Source organism: Mustela erminea, chromosome 6, assembly GCF_009829155.1.
Source record: "Mustela erminea isolate mMusErm1 chromosome 6, mMusErm1.Pri, whole genome shotgun sequence".
NCBI lineage: Eukaryota > Metazoa > Chordata > Mammalia > Carnivora > Mustelidae > Mustela > Mustela erminea.
Genome location: NC_045619.1, coordinates 60,624,250 through 60,638,902, shown reverse-complemented (window position 1 = coordinate 60,638,902; position 14,653 = coordinate 60,624,250).

The following is a 14,653-nucleotide window of genomic DNA, read 5'->3' as shown; positions in this document are numbered from 1 at the left end:
CTGTAAGTTAATTTCTCATGGTTTTGTTCTATTCCTACTACTTAAACAGGCAAAACTTTGTCTCTTACCGAGAAGTATACTCATTTTTTCAGGCAAAGCATTTAAGACAAAATGACAAAGCATTTAAGACAAAGCATTCAAGACGTAATGCTGAAATCCCAAGTCTTTTGGGAAAAAGGCAATCTTTACAGTATCAGTTTCTTCCATTTCCTGTGTATTGTGTTAATATTACCTTAGGTTATCTAATCTATGCTTTTTATTACAAAATGCAGAGTTAAAAGTGTTGGAAACAAGAGTTTTAAGTGTCTTGGTGGATAGACTCCTAAAACTTTCCTGCTCATTGCATTAAGAAATTAACATCCAAGTACATATAAGCTTCTTTTTCTACATATGTTTATTTCCTCCCACTTTAATCTATTTGTTAATAATACTTTAATTTTAAGTATTTTTGTTAAATGCCTTAATTGTTAGAAAACACATTCCAAAATAGGTTCTATAAGTGTCTCTTGCTAGTCAGCCTGTAATCTTGCCTCAAACCTGGGAAAGATTCTTCAACCTAGGCTTTAACAGTAAGATGAATTTGAAAGTAATCTTGAAATTTTCATACAGAGCATTATAGTTCATAACCTCGAGACTGGCAACATGCATGTTTCATACACGCTTAGCAATTTCCCTACCGCTCATTCCTCTTAATATTATTTGCATAAATTCTTTTGAAAATAGGGCCTCGCTTATTAAGTCAAGAATTCTGATAGGGTATCTAATAGGTGCATAGCACTGCTTGATTCTGGGTGTAGTCTGATAAACCGGCAAGGTCCTCGCTATCATGAAGCTTACATTTCCTTCTCCTAGCCCTACCTTGCAGGGTGATTTGAACACAGTTAGTACCTCATTGAAAAACAGGTGAAGGCAGCTGCAGATATGATAAAATTATTTGTATATCCCTATTTCAAATACTAGGAAACCAACAAAGAAATGTCATTTTGATCAAGTCATTTTGAAATTAAATGTTAGTTGCATTGCTGCTATATGAAAAGTAAATTGTTTTCTTTCATTCACTTTAACCTGGGGGGGTAAGGAAAAAGTATTTCAATAGAGTATGAAGTCTTTATCAAGATAGAACTTTCAGACCTTCAGAAATAGTATTTGTTTAAGGTTGCCTGGGTGGCTCAGTGGATTAAGCCTCTACTTTGGCTCAGGTCATGATCTAAGGATCCTGGGATTGAGCCCCACATCGGGTTCTCTGATAGGCAGGAGCCTGCTTCCCCCTCTCTTTCTGCCTGCCTCTCTGCCTACTTGTGATCTTTCTATGTGTCGAATAAGTAAATAAAATCTTTAAAAGAAAAAAATATTTGTTTAAAGTCTAGAATAAAGGAGCAAGAAATTGATATTGATATTTCCAAACCTTACACAAATGTATTTTTGACATTCTTGGTAAAATTAATCCAATCATTTTTTCTAAAGGATTATTCAATTACTAAAGAGTAAACACAAATGAAAGGTTCATTAAAGGGTATTTAGTTGAAATAAAACAGTATCTTAAGGATACCTGCTCTCCTGGGGAGCCCATTGTTCATTAGTAGCACTGACGAATGCTGTAGATTGGTTCACTGAACACCATTCCAACCTTTTTCCTTCTGTACATGTCTGCCTGAAGATTCTGAAAGCCTTAAAGTGACACTTCCCAGGAGTCAGGATGAGAATTGGGTTCTACCAATAAGATGTATTGGAACACATTTTAAAAGGTGGAAGCAAGGAATGTTTGTGTTGCTTTGGATTTTCTTTTCTACTGCCAAGCAAGATCGTGGTTTCCAAACCAACACTCCACCATCTATTCCTCTCTTCCTGGGTGTTGGGAGGCAGCTGTGGCAACAGTAATGGTGACAGCTAATTCCCAGTTTTCTGTTTATGGGTTTGCCTTTAAAGTGGAATGTTTGTACTCAGTAGTTCCAGGGGTGGCTTCAGTTCCTGGATGTGTCTGCTCTGGAGTATACTTTTCCAGTGTAGAGCCCACAGCTTTGGCTCTTCCTTTCATTATTTTCTGAAAGTACTGTATTATCTGAATTATGTTTTTCTTTCCTGTAAGTTGTTTTTGACTAACAAAGGGGCATGTCACACTGTAAGTTGTTGCCCCGTATCTGTTCTTCATCCCTTTCCATAATGTGGTTTCGACCGGTCATATATCTATCCCATTAAAGACTGCCTTTCTCCCTTACTGAAAGGTACGACTGTGTGTCTAAGTTCTAGATAATGGAATTTAAACGTGTTAGATTTGCTACTTCTGAGTTTTGTCCATAAAATGATCTAGCATGCAGTATTCTGGTACCCTTCCCCTCTTACTGATCTTGGTGTGAAGGCGAAAGTTGAACCACTTCCCTGACTGAAGAAAGAAGTTACACGTTGAGAATGGTAGATTGCTCTGCATTATTTTATGAGACATGAATCTATCTTATTTAGAATGCTGGGGGTGCTTGGGTGGGTCAGTCAGTTAAGCATCTGCCTTGGGCTCAGGTCATGATCGCAGGGTCCTGGGATCAAGCCCCATGTGGGGCTCCCTGCTCAGCAAGGATCCTGCTTCTCCCTTTCCCCCTTGTTCTGCTCTCTCTCTCACTCTCTCTCTCTCTCAAATAAGTAAATAAAATCTTTAGAATGCTAGATTTTAGTCTCTTTTTAGTGGCATTTTAATCTTAAGTAAAACATAACTTGGTTAGTAAAAGTGGAACTCTCCCATATTTAAAAAAAAAAAAAAAAAGAAGCAGCAGCCTGGGTCTAACAAGTAGTTGGAAGCAAGAACACAGATACTGCAGGCTGGAATACAAGTGATCCCAGTGACACCATTATGCAACATTGGGTAAAACTGTCACTGGTTCATCCTTAAAAAGGTAGACTAGTTGCTAAAAGAACATGTAACCTTCATGAACTCTTTGGAAGAACTCAGAACATTGAAAAATCACAGTCTGTTTAGACATGTTTGCTGTTTCTTGTGCAAAGTTCTATGACAGACTGTACTTGGGCTAGTTGTAAGAGGTGGTTTTAAAGAAGCGGCTTTATCAGTAAATAGGCCTCCAGTGCCCCCGTTAAAACTTCTCTGTTAATTGGGGTCCATTCTAGTTTCAAAGGTTGGATTAAGGGTGATGCTTTCCTATCTAAACTAATATTTTCAGATGGTTTCAAAGTAGACACCGTTAAATTGAAAGGAAGCAGAAACGTGCTGAGCAAAGAAACCTAGGAAGGTAGTCTGCAAGCATAAAAACTTTGTCTACATTAGATCTTTGGTGATGGTTATTTGCCTGTGGATCTGACAGTCAGTAACTAGACCAAAAGCATACTAAGATTTTTAGGGATTGTATTGATTTGTAAAAGACAGTGTGTGTTTGACCTTTAAAGCAACTTCAGAAGCTTCCCTAGGTGGCTTTGCAGAATAGAGCCCACAGAACAGATGCAGTCTCTAATGGGATAGCATCTAGTTCTGTGAGGACATGATTATAGGGTCATCGAATACTTTTGAGAGTGACAGGGACACATGTAGGACAGCGAATTCATTCATTCAATATTACACCAGGACGATGCATGTAAATCACATTGGTCACAACAAAACCAGTCCCAATGGCAAAAGAAATAGTGGATAAATATTCCACAGTAAAAAAAATACCCCATAGTTAAAAAAACAAAAACAAAAATCAGGAACCATAAATGACAAGGGGTGAAAGAATTCCTCCCAGGAAATAGAATCAGGATTTATTCTCATAATTTTACTGCCAGACAAGGGAAGATTTGAAATTCCTATCCAATAGAATTTGACAATCGCTCTGAAAAATGAAAGTTGTGCTTTTCCTATTCTTCATGGTTTTAGAAGGAAGTTACCTATGCTTACCACTGTACCTCCAACACTGTACTCTTCTGTTTTCGGAATGAGACTTTATAATATTGGATGTGTACATGTGTGTAGAGCGAGCAGATATGTGGAAATGTGGTGGCAGGAAATTTGGTGGCAGGCTGCAAGTCACATCCTTTTCCCTCCTTAGAGTAATAGCCACCCCCTGAAAGGCCACATTTCCCAGTTCCCCTTTCAAAGAGATGTGGGCGAGTGACTAGTTCTCCTCAGAGGAGTGTGAAAAGAAGTGAGGTGTGATTCTTCCAGTTGTGCCCTTAAAAGGATTGTGTATGCAACCTCCTCTCTGCTCCTCCCCATCCTCTCCTCCCCACCCACACGGGGGGATGGTGGTGAATAGAGTAGCCACCTTGGATAGGGATACCTTGTGCTGAGGATGGGAAGCAGAATTGCTATTTTTTATTTTTTGAAGATTTTATTTATTTTGGGGGGGGCAGGAAAGGGGCAGAGGAAGAGGGAGGTAGGGAGAAAATCTTGGGAAGACTCCCCACTAAGCATGGAGCTCAATGTAGGTCTCAATCAAATGACCCTCAGATCATTACCTCATTTGACCCTGAGATCAAAACCAAGAGTTGGATGCTTAACTGACTGAGCCACCCAGGTGACCCTGAATTGCTTGTTCTTATCCTTACCTCAGATATAAAGAAGACAGAAAAAACACAAAAGAGAAAATGCTATCCTGTTTACACGGCTGTATTTTGGGTATCTTTGTTGCACAGTTTAAATTAAAACTACAGTAACTACTATAGTACACACAAATTCAAATGATTATTTTTCTTAAAATTGTACTTGCATTACTCACAAAAAATAAGTCAAAGATTCAAACTGACTATTCCTGGCTGGGTGTATCTTCAAAATAAGAATAATACAAATATTTGGGGCACCTGGGTGGCTCAGTGGGTTAAAGCCTCTGCCTTCAGCTCAGGTCATGATCCCAGGGTCCTGGGATCGAGCCCCGCATCGGGCTCCCTGCTCACTGGGGAGCTTGCTTCCCTTCCTGCCTCTCTGCCTACTTGTGATCTCTGTCAAATAAATAAACAAATAAATCTTAAAAAAAAAAAGAAAAGAAATTTACTCTTTAAAAAAAGAATAATACAAATATTTATATTCCACAAATTTAGAATAAAAATTTAATTGTTCTCCAATAATTATTTTTGGAGAATATTTACAACAAAAATTTTTCCATTGACTATTATGCCAGCAATCATTAAATTAATTGTAATATCTAATTAATTCTAATTTCCATTCTGAAAAAAATAAATTAAAGCCTAATAACAACTGAGAGCTCTCTTAGATCATTAAGTGTGTGTAAAATTAATATTGAGTACAGAGTGCACAAAAAGAAACACTATGGATTATTGAAAAGGAATTCAGACTTTTTTTTGCACAACACGTCATGAGTGAATTTTTCTACATTTTTAAGAAAATAAAAACAAAACTGATTATGTATTCCTCCTTTATCCCAAAGCTTGTGTTTCTCAAATCCAAGACCAAGGGGCCATATGCATTTTTTTTTTTCTCTTGCTGAAGTTGGTCTCTTTGGAATCTGAGAAAATTCTCAGTAGAAAATTCTCAATAGAGTTGACAGGGTGAGAGCAAAGCTGAAATATGAAGCCCAAGGTGTGGAGATCAGAAGAAAACAATGGGCTAATTGTTCTCTTGAAAGTGAAAGGAAATTAGTTGAAGTCGCCAGATTGGTTTGGGCTGATGTCCTTTACCAATGGTTGTATTTTACCTTACCTTAGATAATTAGAATTTGAACATAAGGGATAGTGATAATCATTCCCAAAATATGGGCATTTGGGAAATACATGAATACTTTTAGGGCTTTGAGGATGTCCTTGTGCTACAGCTACAAAGTACAATGTCCCTTCTTAACACCTCTTGTTCTTCTAGTATTGCATTGTTCTTTAGCTCAACAACTTTTTTTTTTTTTAAGATTTTATTTATTTATTTGACAGAGAGAGATCACAAGTAGATGGAGAGACAGGCAGAGGTTGGGGGGGAAGCAGGATCCCTGCTGAGCAGAGAGCCCGATGCGGGGCTTGATCCCAAGACCCTGAGATCATGACCCGAGCCGAAGGCAGCGGCTTAACCCACTGAGCCACCCAGGCGCCCCTATCTCAACAACTTTTGAAGCATTTATTACTTTCTGCCTTATAATGTATATATATGCATTTTTACTGTTTTTCATTTTCTTCATATTTTCTTGTCTTTTGAACATAATAAGCACTGATACATTTATTCTAAGAATTTATTGTCAATAGATCTTGATCTTGCTTATGGGTCTTTTGGTATTTCCATACCCAGGCAGTTCTTCATTGCTAGGATGTTCTACACAGTCTTTCCCTTCTGACTGGTGAGGTTTATGATATATTCTAGTACTGCCAGGCCCAGATCCTCAGTTAGGTTTACAGATCTACAGAACAGCATGCCATGCCTGTGGAAACTCTATGCACACACAGTTTACAATTTGCACAACGACGCAAGGTAACTCTTACCTAGATTTGTGGAGTTCTCTAACCAGCTGCCTTCTTTCTGGAACCCTTCCCTGCAAATAACAGGTGCCTTTGTGGTGCAGAACTCCAATCTTTATTTCTTGTCCTCTGGGAGATTGCTGTTCTGTGTCTGAGCTTCACTTCTTATATTGGAAAGTAATCCCTAGCTGAAAGCCAGGATGAACTTAGAGCTCATTTTCCGTGTTTCCTTTCTCTCATTGATCACAACCCTAAGTTCTCTGTTTTCCAATTTCGTCCAGTTTTGTAGTTATTTGCAGCAGAATTATAAATCTGATAAACATTATTCATTTCAGCCAGAGCTGAAAGCCCCATAGATAGGTTAACTTTTACTCACTCTTTTTTTTTTTTTTTTTTTTAAACATCCTGTCTTGGTTGATATTTGCCTGAGAACTGGAAACATTGATTTGAGTCTATTTAATTACAAATGTTAATATTTGAAAGAGTTTTTCCATAGCTTTTTAGCTGAGAACAACTCAACTCTATTTTACGACAAATTTAAAGGAAAGTAAATTTAATTTACATATTTTTAAAATAATTGAAGAGTTTATTACATTCAGGGATGGATTATAGTAGAGGCACTAATATTGCCAAAGTGTCACATGTAATCTTAGTATACTCAAGTCTTTTTCACTTAAGATAAATTACTGGTTTAATTTGCAAACATCCTCACAAATCCCTATAAATGGGTGTGGCTTGTATTTTTCTATAATCCATTGTGAATTGAGGCTGCAGAAAAGTTATAATTTAACCAAGACAAAAGGATGATTACTTTTGAATAATCCACTTTTGGGTTAAATTGATTTTGGATTAAATGTTTTGGATAAAACATTTTTGTTGAGAATTTCAAGAAAAACAGATATAATATAACAGTATAAGTATTCAAATATATAAATCTGGTATCTGTTCTTGACCTCAGCAAGTATTTCAAACTACCAAGCAACTTAAAGTTCCACAAAAGTAAGAGTGAAACTCATTAATACATTTGTGATAGAAGTGCTGCACTAAATACATTTTACATGATGTGTTTGAAACATGCTTTAGGCAACCTGTACTATTGTCACATACTTACAGTTATATAAGAGATGCATTCATGGTTTGTGTAATGTAAAAACTGGTGAAAAACCGTACTCAGACAAATAGCTCTCAGGACATAAATGATTATGACTAAAACTCCCTATTATTTCAGAAAATTATTAATTGACAGTGTAAATGGACTTTGACATTCTAAATATAGTTTGACTTTGACCACTGAGTAAATTCTTACTGCCAATAGAAATAAATAAATGTGCTGGAAGTAGTTTCAATCTCAGCAGGATGACAAAAGTTCCCAATTTGTCCCTCATAGCAAACGGATCAGATTACTGTAGCCAAACTGTATTTTTTCCATAATGCCACATACCTTTTCACTAGGCAAAGAACTTTGTAAGAACTTTGCTTAGAAAATTCAAGAATTAATGGAATTCTTTCTTCTCTAAAGAAATTCTTTTTATATCTCTTCTTACTCTCTACTTCTTTTTCAGCTTTTCTATATGCTTATTACAAACAAAGGTTTTTATAATTTCAACTGTATCTTTAATAATGGCTGGGAAATTATAAATTTCCATAATTATCTGATTTTGCATATGTTTTACATATAATAATTCTGTGGCATCGAATCTTATTCAAATACATTTATAAGTGAACTTTATTGAAAGCCAGAACAGAAGCTGGTATACTCTTCTATAAAACTGGCCTACTTTTCTAACATACTCAATTATATTTTTGTCTCTTATTTTAATGCTGCAATATCTATACTGATGTGTTGCTAGTTTTCCCAGACAAAAGGTCAGGTCAGAGACATAGAAAAATACTTAGAGCTATAAAAGCTGTCAAATAAAAGACAGCAGGGCATTTATTTGGTTTGAGTACACACTCTGTTTCCAAAATTTTGGTTAACTTGAATGTTAATGAAAGCATCTCTGCTGTGTTTCAGATGGAAGCAAACCCGGGTTCCCAACTATTCTAGAGCGCCATCTTCTGGAAGATTAGATGCTTCTCTAAAAATCAAGAAGCAGTTCATTGTGATTGTGCCAGAAGTCGGACTTAGTAGTGAGAAATATCATGTCTCATGAGAAATCCATGCTTCTTTCAAGCAAATATGATATTCCCCACCTCCCCCAATGGTGGATTAAGTTAAAGAAGACACCAATATGCGGAAAATGCAGAATAAGTGAAAGATTTTTTGACTGCTGTATTAGCAATAAATTTGTCAATTTTACTTTTTTCCCTTGATAAAACTAAATAACAAAGTTGTTCTGCTTCCCTATATCTAGTAATACTACATAGAAATATGGAACACTATCACTAACACAGTTAAGGATGTGCTAAGCCTTAGAAGTGCTAGTTAATAATATATTCTAAGGCTAATTAATGCATATACATTCTGTTTGCCATGAAACATGAGATAATCTGCCTTTGTTTCCTGATTAATTCTGACTACATTAAGTTAGTTAAACTTGTCATTAGCTAGAGTTCAGATTTAAATTCAGGGCATCCCACATTCGTCATCTCCAAGAAACAATATTTTCACTTCAATTAAAAGATTTTTAAAGGAACTATTGGTATTTCTAAGGTTTTACTTTTTTTAATAAAAAAAATCAGGTAAAGATTGAAAAATATTTTTTAAAGATTTATCTGTTCATTTCAGGGAGAGAGAGACAGATGAACAGGGGCAGGAGCAGAGAGAGAGGGAGACAAGCAGACCCCCCACTGAACAGGGAGCCCTATGCAGGTGCTTGGAGGTTATCCCAGGACCCTGAGATCATGACCTGAGCTGAAACCAAGAGTCAGAGGCTTAACCTACTGAGCCACCCAGGCACCCCTGGAGACTAAATAAATTTTTAATCCCTGTTTTAATTTCTAATTCTGGTTACCTGAAGATTATAGATACAGAGTCTGGTCAAATAATCGTAATGGTTTCATACAAACGTTTGGCTAAATTTGGAGGAGCAAATTTATTGTACATGTACAACTTCTCCTTCCCATGGCAGATGTCACTAAACTGATCTTGGCTTCCATTTCTTTCCAATCCAGGAAACAGTATATATAATACTTTGCTCCAAACTGTCTCAACAGAATAGAGTTTATTTAGAGATGAAGTTATTCATTATTGATGGCCTAGAAGACCTATAAAGAAGATGAAAATACTTATTGTGGAAGTAGGAGAAAAAGATGAACAAGAATAATAGCAATTTTAAGAGAAAGATGGAAACTGATTAATTTAAGTTGGCATAAAGTTGATAGTCTCAAGCTCTCTTTAATTAAATTTCACCATTAGATATTCATGTTTTGAAAGTAAGTCTTCATATTCAATAGGAAATTACCATCAATAGGTTAAAAAAACACAATACTATGTAATCATTAACAATTGTATCATATTTATTTCCTAAAAATCTCAGTCACCTTAACAACATCTTTTCTTGGCAAGGATTGAGAGAGACAGAGGCAGACCAAATTTTTCAGCACATGTGCAGTTCAAGCACGGTGAAAGTCCCAGCAAGAGAAAATGGCAGATTAATTACTCTGTCTAGGAAGAAATCCAAAAATCCTTCACGCCTACGATGTGTTGGATACTGTTTTGTGTGCTTAGGATACAGAGAATATATGCTAGAGTCCTAATAACAAAAAGCACCCCATTAGGTCGGAGAGATTTACATGAAAGAAGGTGGTTGGAGTTTTTCACTGAGTTCACAATTATGCCTGCAAGTAGTACAGATGGAAAACAAATGAGAACTTATGAATAAAACAATCCTCTGGAGAAATAAATTTAAAATCAGTACATAATTGGTCAGAACAGAGTTAAGTCACCTCAAAGAGACAGAGGATAGGAACAAGACATGCCCCAAAGTATTGTCTTTATGTATAATATGTGACCTTGACATATATAAAGAATATGACGATTTTAAGAATGATTGGTCAGCAATAGAAACATACAAAAGGCAGCTATGAAATCAAAGTTGAGGAAACCTATCCAAATTTCACCCAAGTGAATCAGTAAAACCTATTTTTGCTGCTAGCTGGTTTAGGAGAGGAAGGAGGGAAAGAGAGAATTTATAAGTTTACATAATTTAAAAATTAAGAGATATAGTTGACCTCAGATACTGCTTGATCTAAGAATTCAATACTATCTTCTGGATTTGGTTTTCCTTCCTTTGTCATTTCTGGTTCTGTGTCTACACCATTCTCAGGTACCCTTAGTAACTCTCAGGTACCACTTCCGTAGTTTACAATCCAGGAAGTATGTCTCATCTCTCCTCCCCTCCTGACCTTTGCCCTCCCCTCCCCTCCTCTCTTTTCTTTTTAAGCAAAGCCTATTTCATTATACTGTATAAAGTTTTGCATCTACACTATGTCCTCTCTCCAGATAACTATGAAAACATAAATATATATTTATGTTGGTTGTATTATTTAAAAGCTCTATCTCTTTGATTCATTAAATTCTGAGGGACATATATTTAGAGGTATTACTTTCTGATTCCCACCACTTCTCAGTATTTTGAATCTCATTGATTGTGATGGTCTTGGCTCCCTCCTCTTCCCCCATACATGTTTGGCATGCCATAAAAAAGTGGTCCACACATTTTAGGAGGAGAAACTGGAGCCTTTTGAGTATTATAATTACATAGACTAAGCCTGGGTTTCTTGGATCTCTAGTTCTGGGAGAAATCAGATATTCAGCTCCCATCCTCTGCTAAATTTAAAAAAAAAACACTATTTGGAAAGAAGGCTTATTAGATTTCCCTCTAAGACATCAAGAACGAACACTGTAGTATGAAAAGCTGTAAGAAGTCTTGCAATGAGAAAGCAAAATTTCCAGAATTTGTTGAGTACACATTGTTTTACATAGCATATCACCTTTCTTCCTCAACCCATTATAATATGGTTTGGGAAATTCTGGGATAGATGACCTCCAACATAATAATAAATGGGTCCCATCATCTTAGTCTATTGCCATTAAACATTCAAGTTATGAAATTCCTGTTTTTCTGCTTCAGACTCTGCAAAGCAAACAATTGATTATAATTTGAGCTTCTACATAAGTCAGCCTGTGGGGAGAGGATGTTCTAGTTTTGACCATCAGAGAATTCCAATCTGCATGACAGTCATATTGTTTAATGACTGAATTGGACTCTGCTTTATATAGCAATGGTGTAAGAGAATGCTGCAGAAGTATTCAGGCCTACCTTAACAATTTTCATATAATTTTGAAAGTAAAGTAAATCCTTCCCTATGAAGTAGGCTACTTTTCAGTACTTAATTATATTACACAAACATAAAAAATATAAAATGCAGATGTTAACTTTGAGTTAAAATGGGAAATCATTGAAAATAAGAGGTAATAAAACACAAAGAATAAAGCAGCATGGTTGTTGAGTAAGAAATACTCCCATTGAACTGGATATTATAGAATATGTCTTTTTTCCTTTTTCCAAGGTATTTCCCTAACTTTTTGGATCACATGCCTCCAAATTAAATATCTTAAAATACAGATGCCCATTTAACCTCTAACTGTACTATTCAGTTCACATGCTTTATCATCTGGCCCTCACAAAAATTCTGTTAAAAAGGCTGGGCAGGGGTGCCTGGGTGGTGCAGCGTGGCAAGTGTCCGACTCTTGGTTTCCACTCAGGCCCTGATCCCAGGGTCATGAGATCAAGTCCCACATTGGGCTCCACGTTCAGCACAAAGTCTGCTTGACAGCCTCTCCCTTCTCCTCTCCCCTTTGCACTTGCACTCGCTTACTCTCTCTCTAAACTAAATAAATAAATACATCTTTTTACAAAAAGGCTGAGCAAATGAAAACACATCCCATTTATAGTTGAAAAGTTGACAGCCAGAAGAAATGTAAGACTTGCCTTACTACACACAGAAAAATCAGAGAATCTCATCCAAATCTTTGACTTCAAAAAGAATCTTTTATAATAATCTAGCTTGCTAAATTAGAAAAGGACATTATGCTTTTTCTTCCTTTCCAGATGCCATTAATATTATGCATTATCTATGATGCATACTTTTTAAAAACTCTGTATTGTCATGCATTATTTCTGAGTTGTTTTTAAATTAATGTTTATTGTTACAAATGTACTGTAATAGCCCTGAGAACAGGACTCTGTCTTCTCCTTGGTTATTCTTTACAGCTCCAAGCAAATGATAGCATTGTAGCAGCACTAAAGATGTATCTCATCAAACAATGAGTGGGTATCCTAATACTTTCCTGATTTAGTTAATACTTTAATTTACTTTACATTCACTTGTAGAAAGATAATGTAAGATATTGGAGAAAATAAGTACCTAGACTTAGAAATACCACTTGGAGAAAGGTGATTCTCAGAGACCCAGAAATCAGGTATCAGAAAAGCCCAAAATTCCATTAAAAGCAATGCAAAGTTTGTGCCTACGAAATTCACTTTTTTATTATGCCTTTTTATCAATCCACTAAAATCTTCCAAAATTCCACTTTGTTATACTGCCTAACATATTATAATCTAAAATGTCTATCTACTAAGGGTTTGACCAGAGTCAGTTATACCAAAATTCTCTTTGGTTTTACTATATTTTATTTTTTTAGGCTTTGTTATTAACTTTTGAGTATTTTGTTATCTCTATTGACTGGAAGTTTTCTACTTTGTTATATATTATAAAATTTGGGGGAAAAAGTATTTTTCCCACACATTTTCTTTGGAAGATAAATTTATTTTGCTTGATTCTATATCTTTAGTTTACGAAGACCACTTTGACAGCTAATATTCTTCTATCATTATTTTTATACTAAACTCTTGAAATAGAGCCTCTGTGACTCATAGTTTTTATTACACAGTACCTTGATCTATAATTGTCACTTTTTCTCTCCCACTGAGCAGTAACTTTTTTTTTTTAACATTAACTGTTGAATGCAGGGATTCATCATAATCTTTTAAATATATCTGTTATTTATAGGAATATCCAGCACATTAATATACTCAGAATGTTTAATACATTTATGAATTTGAGTGTCCTTTAAATATGGTTAAAATGGCAGATTCACTATCAACCCCACTGTTAGGTTTAGAATTTCTGAATTTGAAATTCTATTTCAAAGTGCTGAACCATATGAAATGGGCATATGCATTAAAAATGAAAGCTAGTTTCATAAAGTAAAAAATGAAACAATCCAACATGATGGCTCCATTATAAAGACTTTATTATCTTGAGACTGATTTTTGATGGTTTAGGGTTCTTTCTCGCTAATTGTTATTCTGTGGCTGCACACTCCTCTTGTGGCTAAAACATGCAATTATCTCTCTGTGTTTCTAAAGTTTCTTTTTTACCCCCTTTTGATTTTGATTCTGCATTTGTTTTTTGGACCAGGTGGAAGTCAAATACTGACCTTGACCATATCATTTAACCTTTCCGGGTTTTACAATCCCATCTCTAAAAGAAGAATTTCAAACCAAGATCTTCAACAATTAACTGATTATACAAAGTAAGTTTGCTTTACCCTACTCTCTCAACAACTGTTATCCAGAACAACTATCCCAGATTTTCTTTTTTAATGCACACTGAAGAAAATTTTACTTATGGACATTCACATTCTTATTTATGAACTAATAATTTTTATAATTGTTCGGACATTTCTGTGATTAAGTATTTCACAACACACTGTATGTTAGTATGACTCACCATATATTTTCTTCTCTATTTTAAATCTATTTTAAATTTTCTTTCTGTCTCCATTAGAAATGCAAATGGGTTGAGCTTAGAAGCTTATTACATGTTTAATGATTCACTACAACACTGTGAAAGGATTTTTGTTCACCCTTGATTTTATCTTATCGGTTGCTTCAACTAAAATTACATATTCCCGTGCTTTGTTGGAGCACCTTGAGTGACTGGCAGGACAACTATCAAAATCATTTTCTCCAATCTCTTCCATTAACACTTTCTATTGACACATTTAATTTATACAACTAAACAGTTACTGGTAATAATTTAGTTGTTAAATCCTCCCTCTTTCAGTAGCTCCCAAGATCTAGATAGGGAGGACAAGGCTACACAAGGTCTTTTAGAAACTTCTCTTAGAAACTTGATTACGGTTTGAAATTGTAACTCTTTTTCTGTCACCAATATGAAATCTTAAAGTTTTCATTGATAGTTTAGCGGAGTTGGGATTAAAGGTGTATGTTGTAGTTCTTACATACTTCTCTATAAAAAGATTACTAGATTG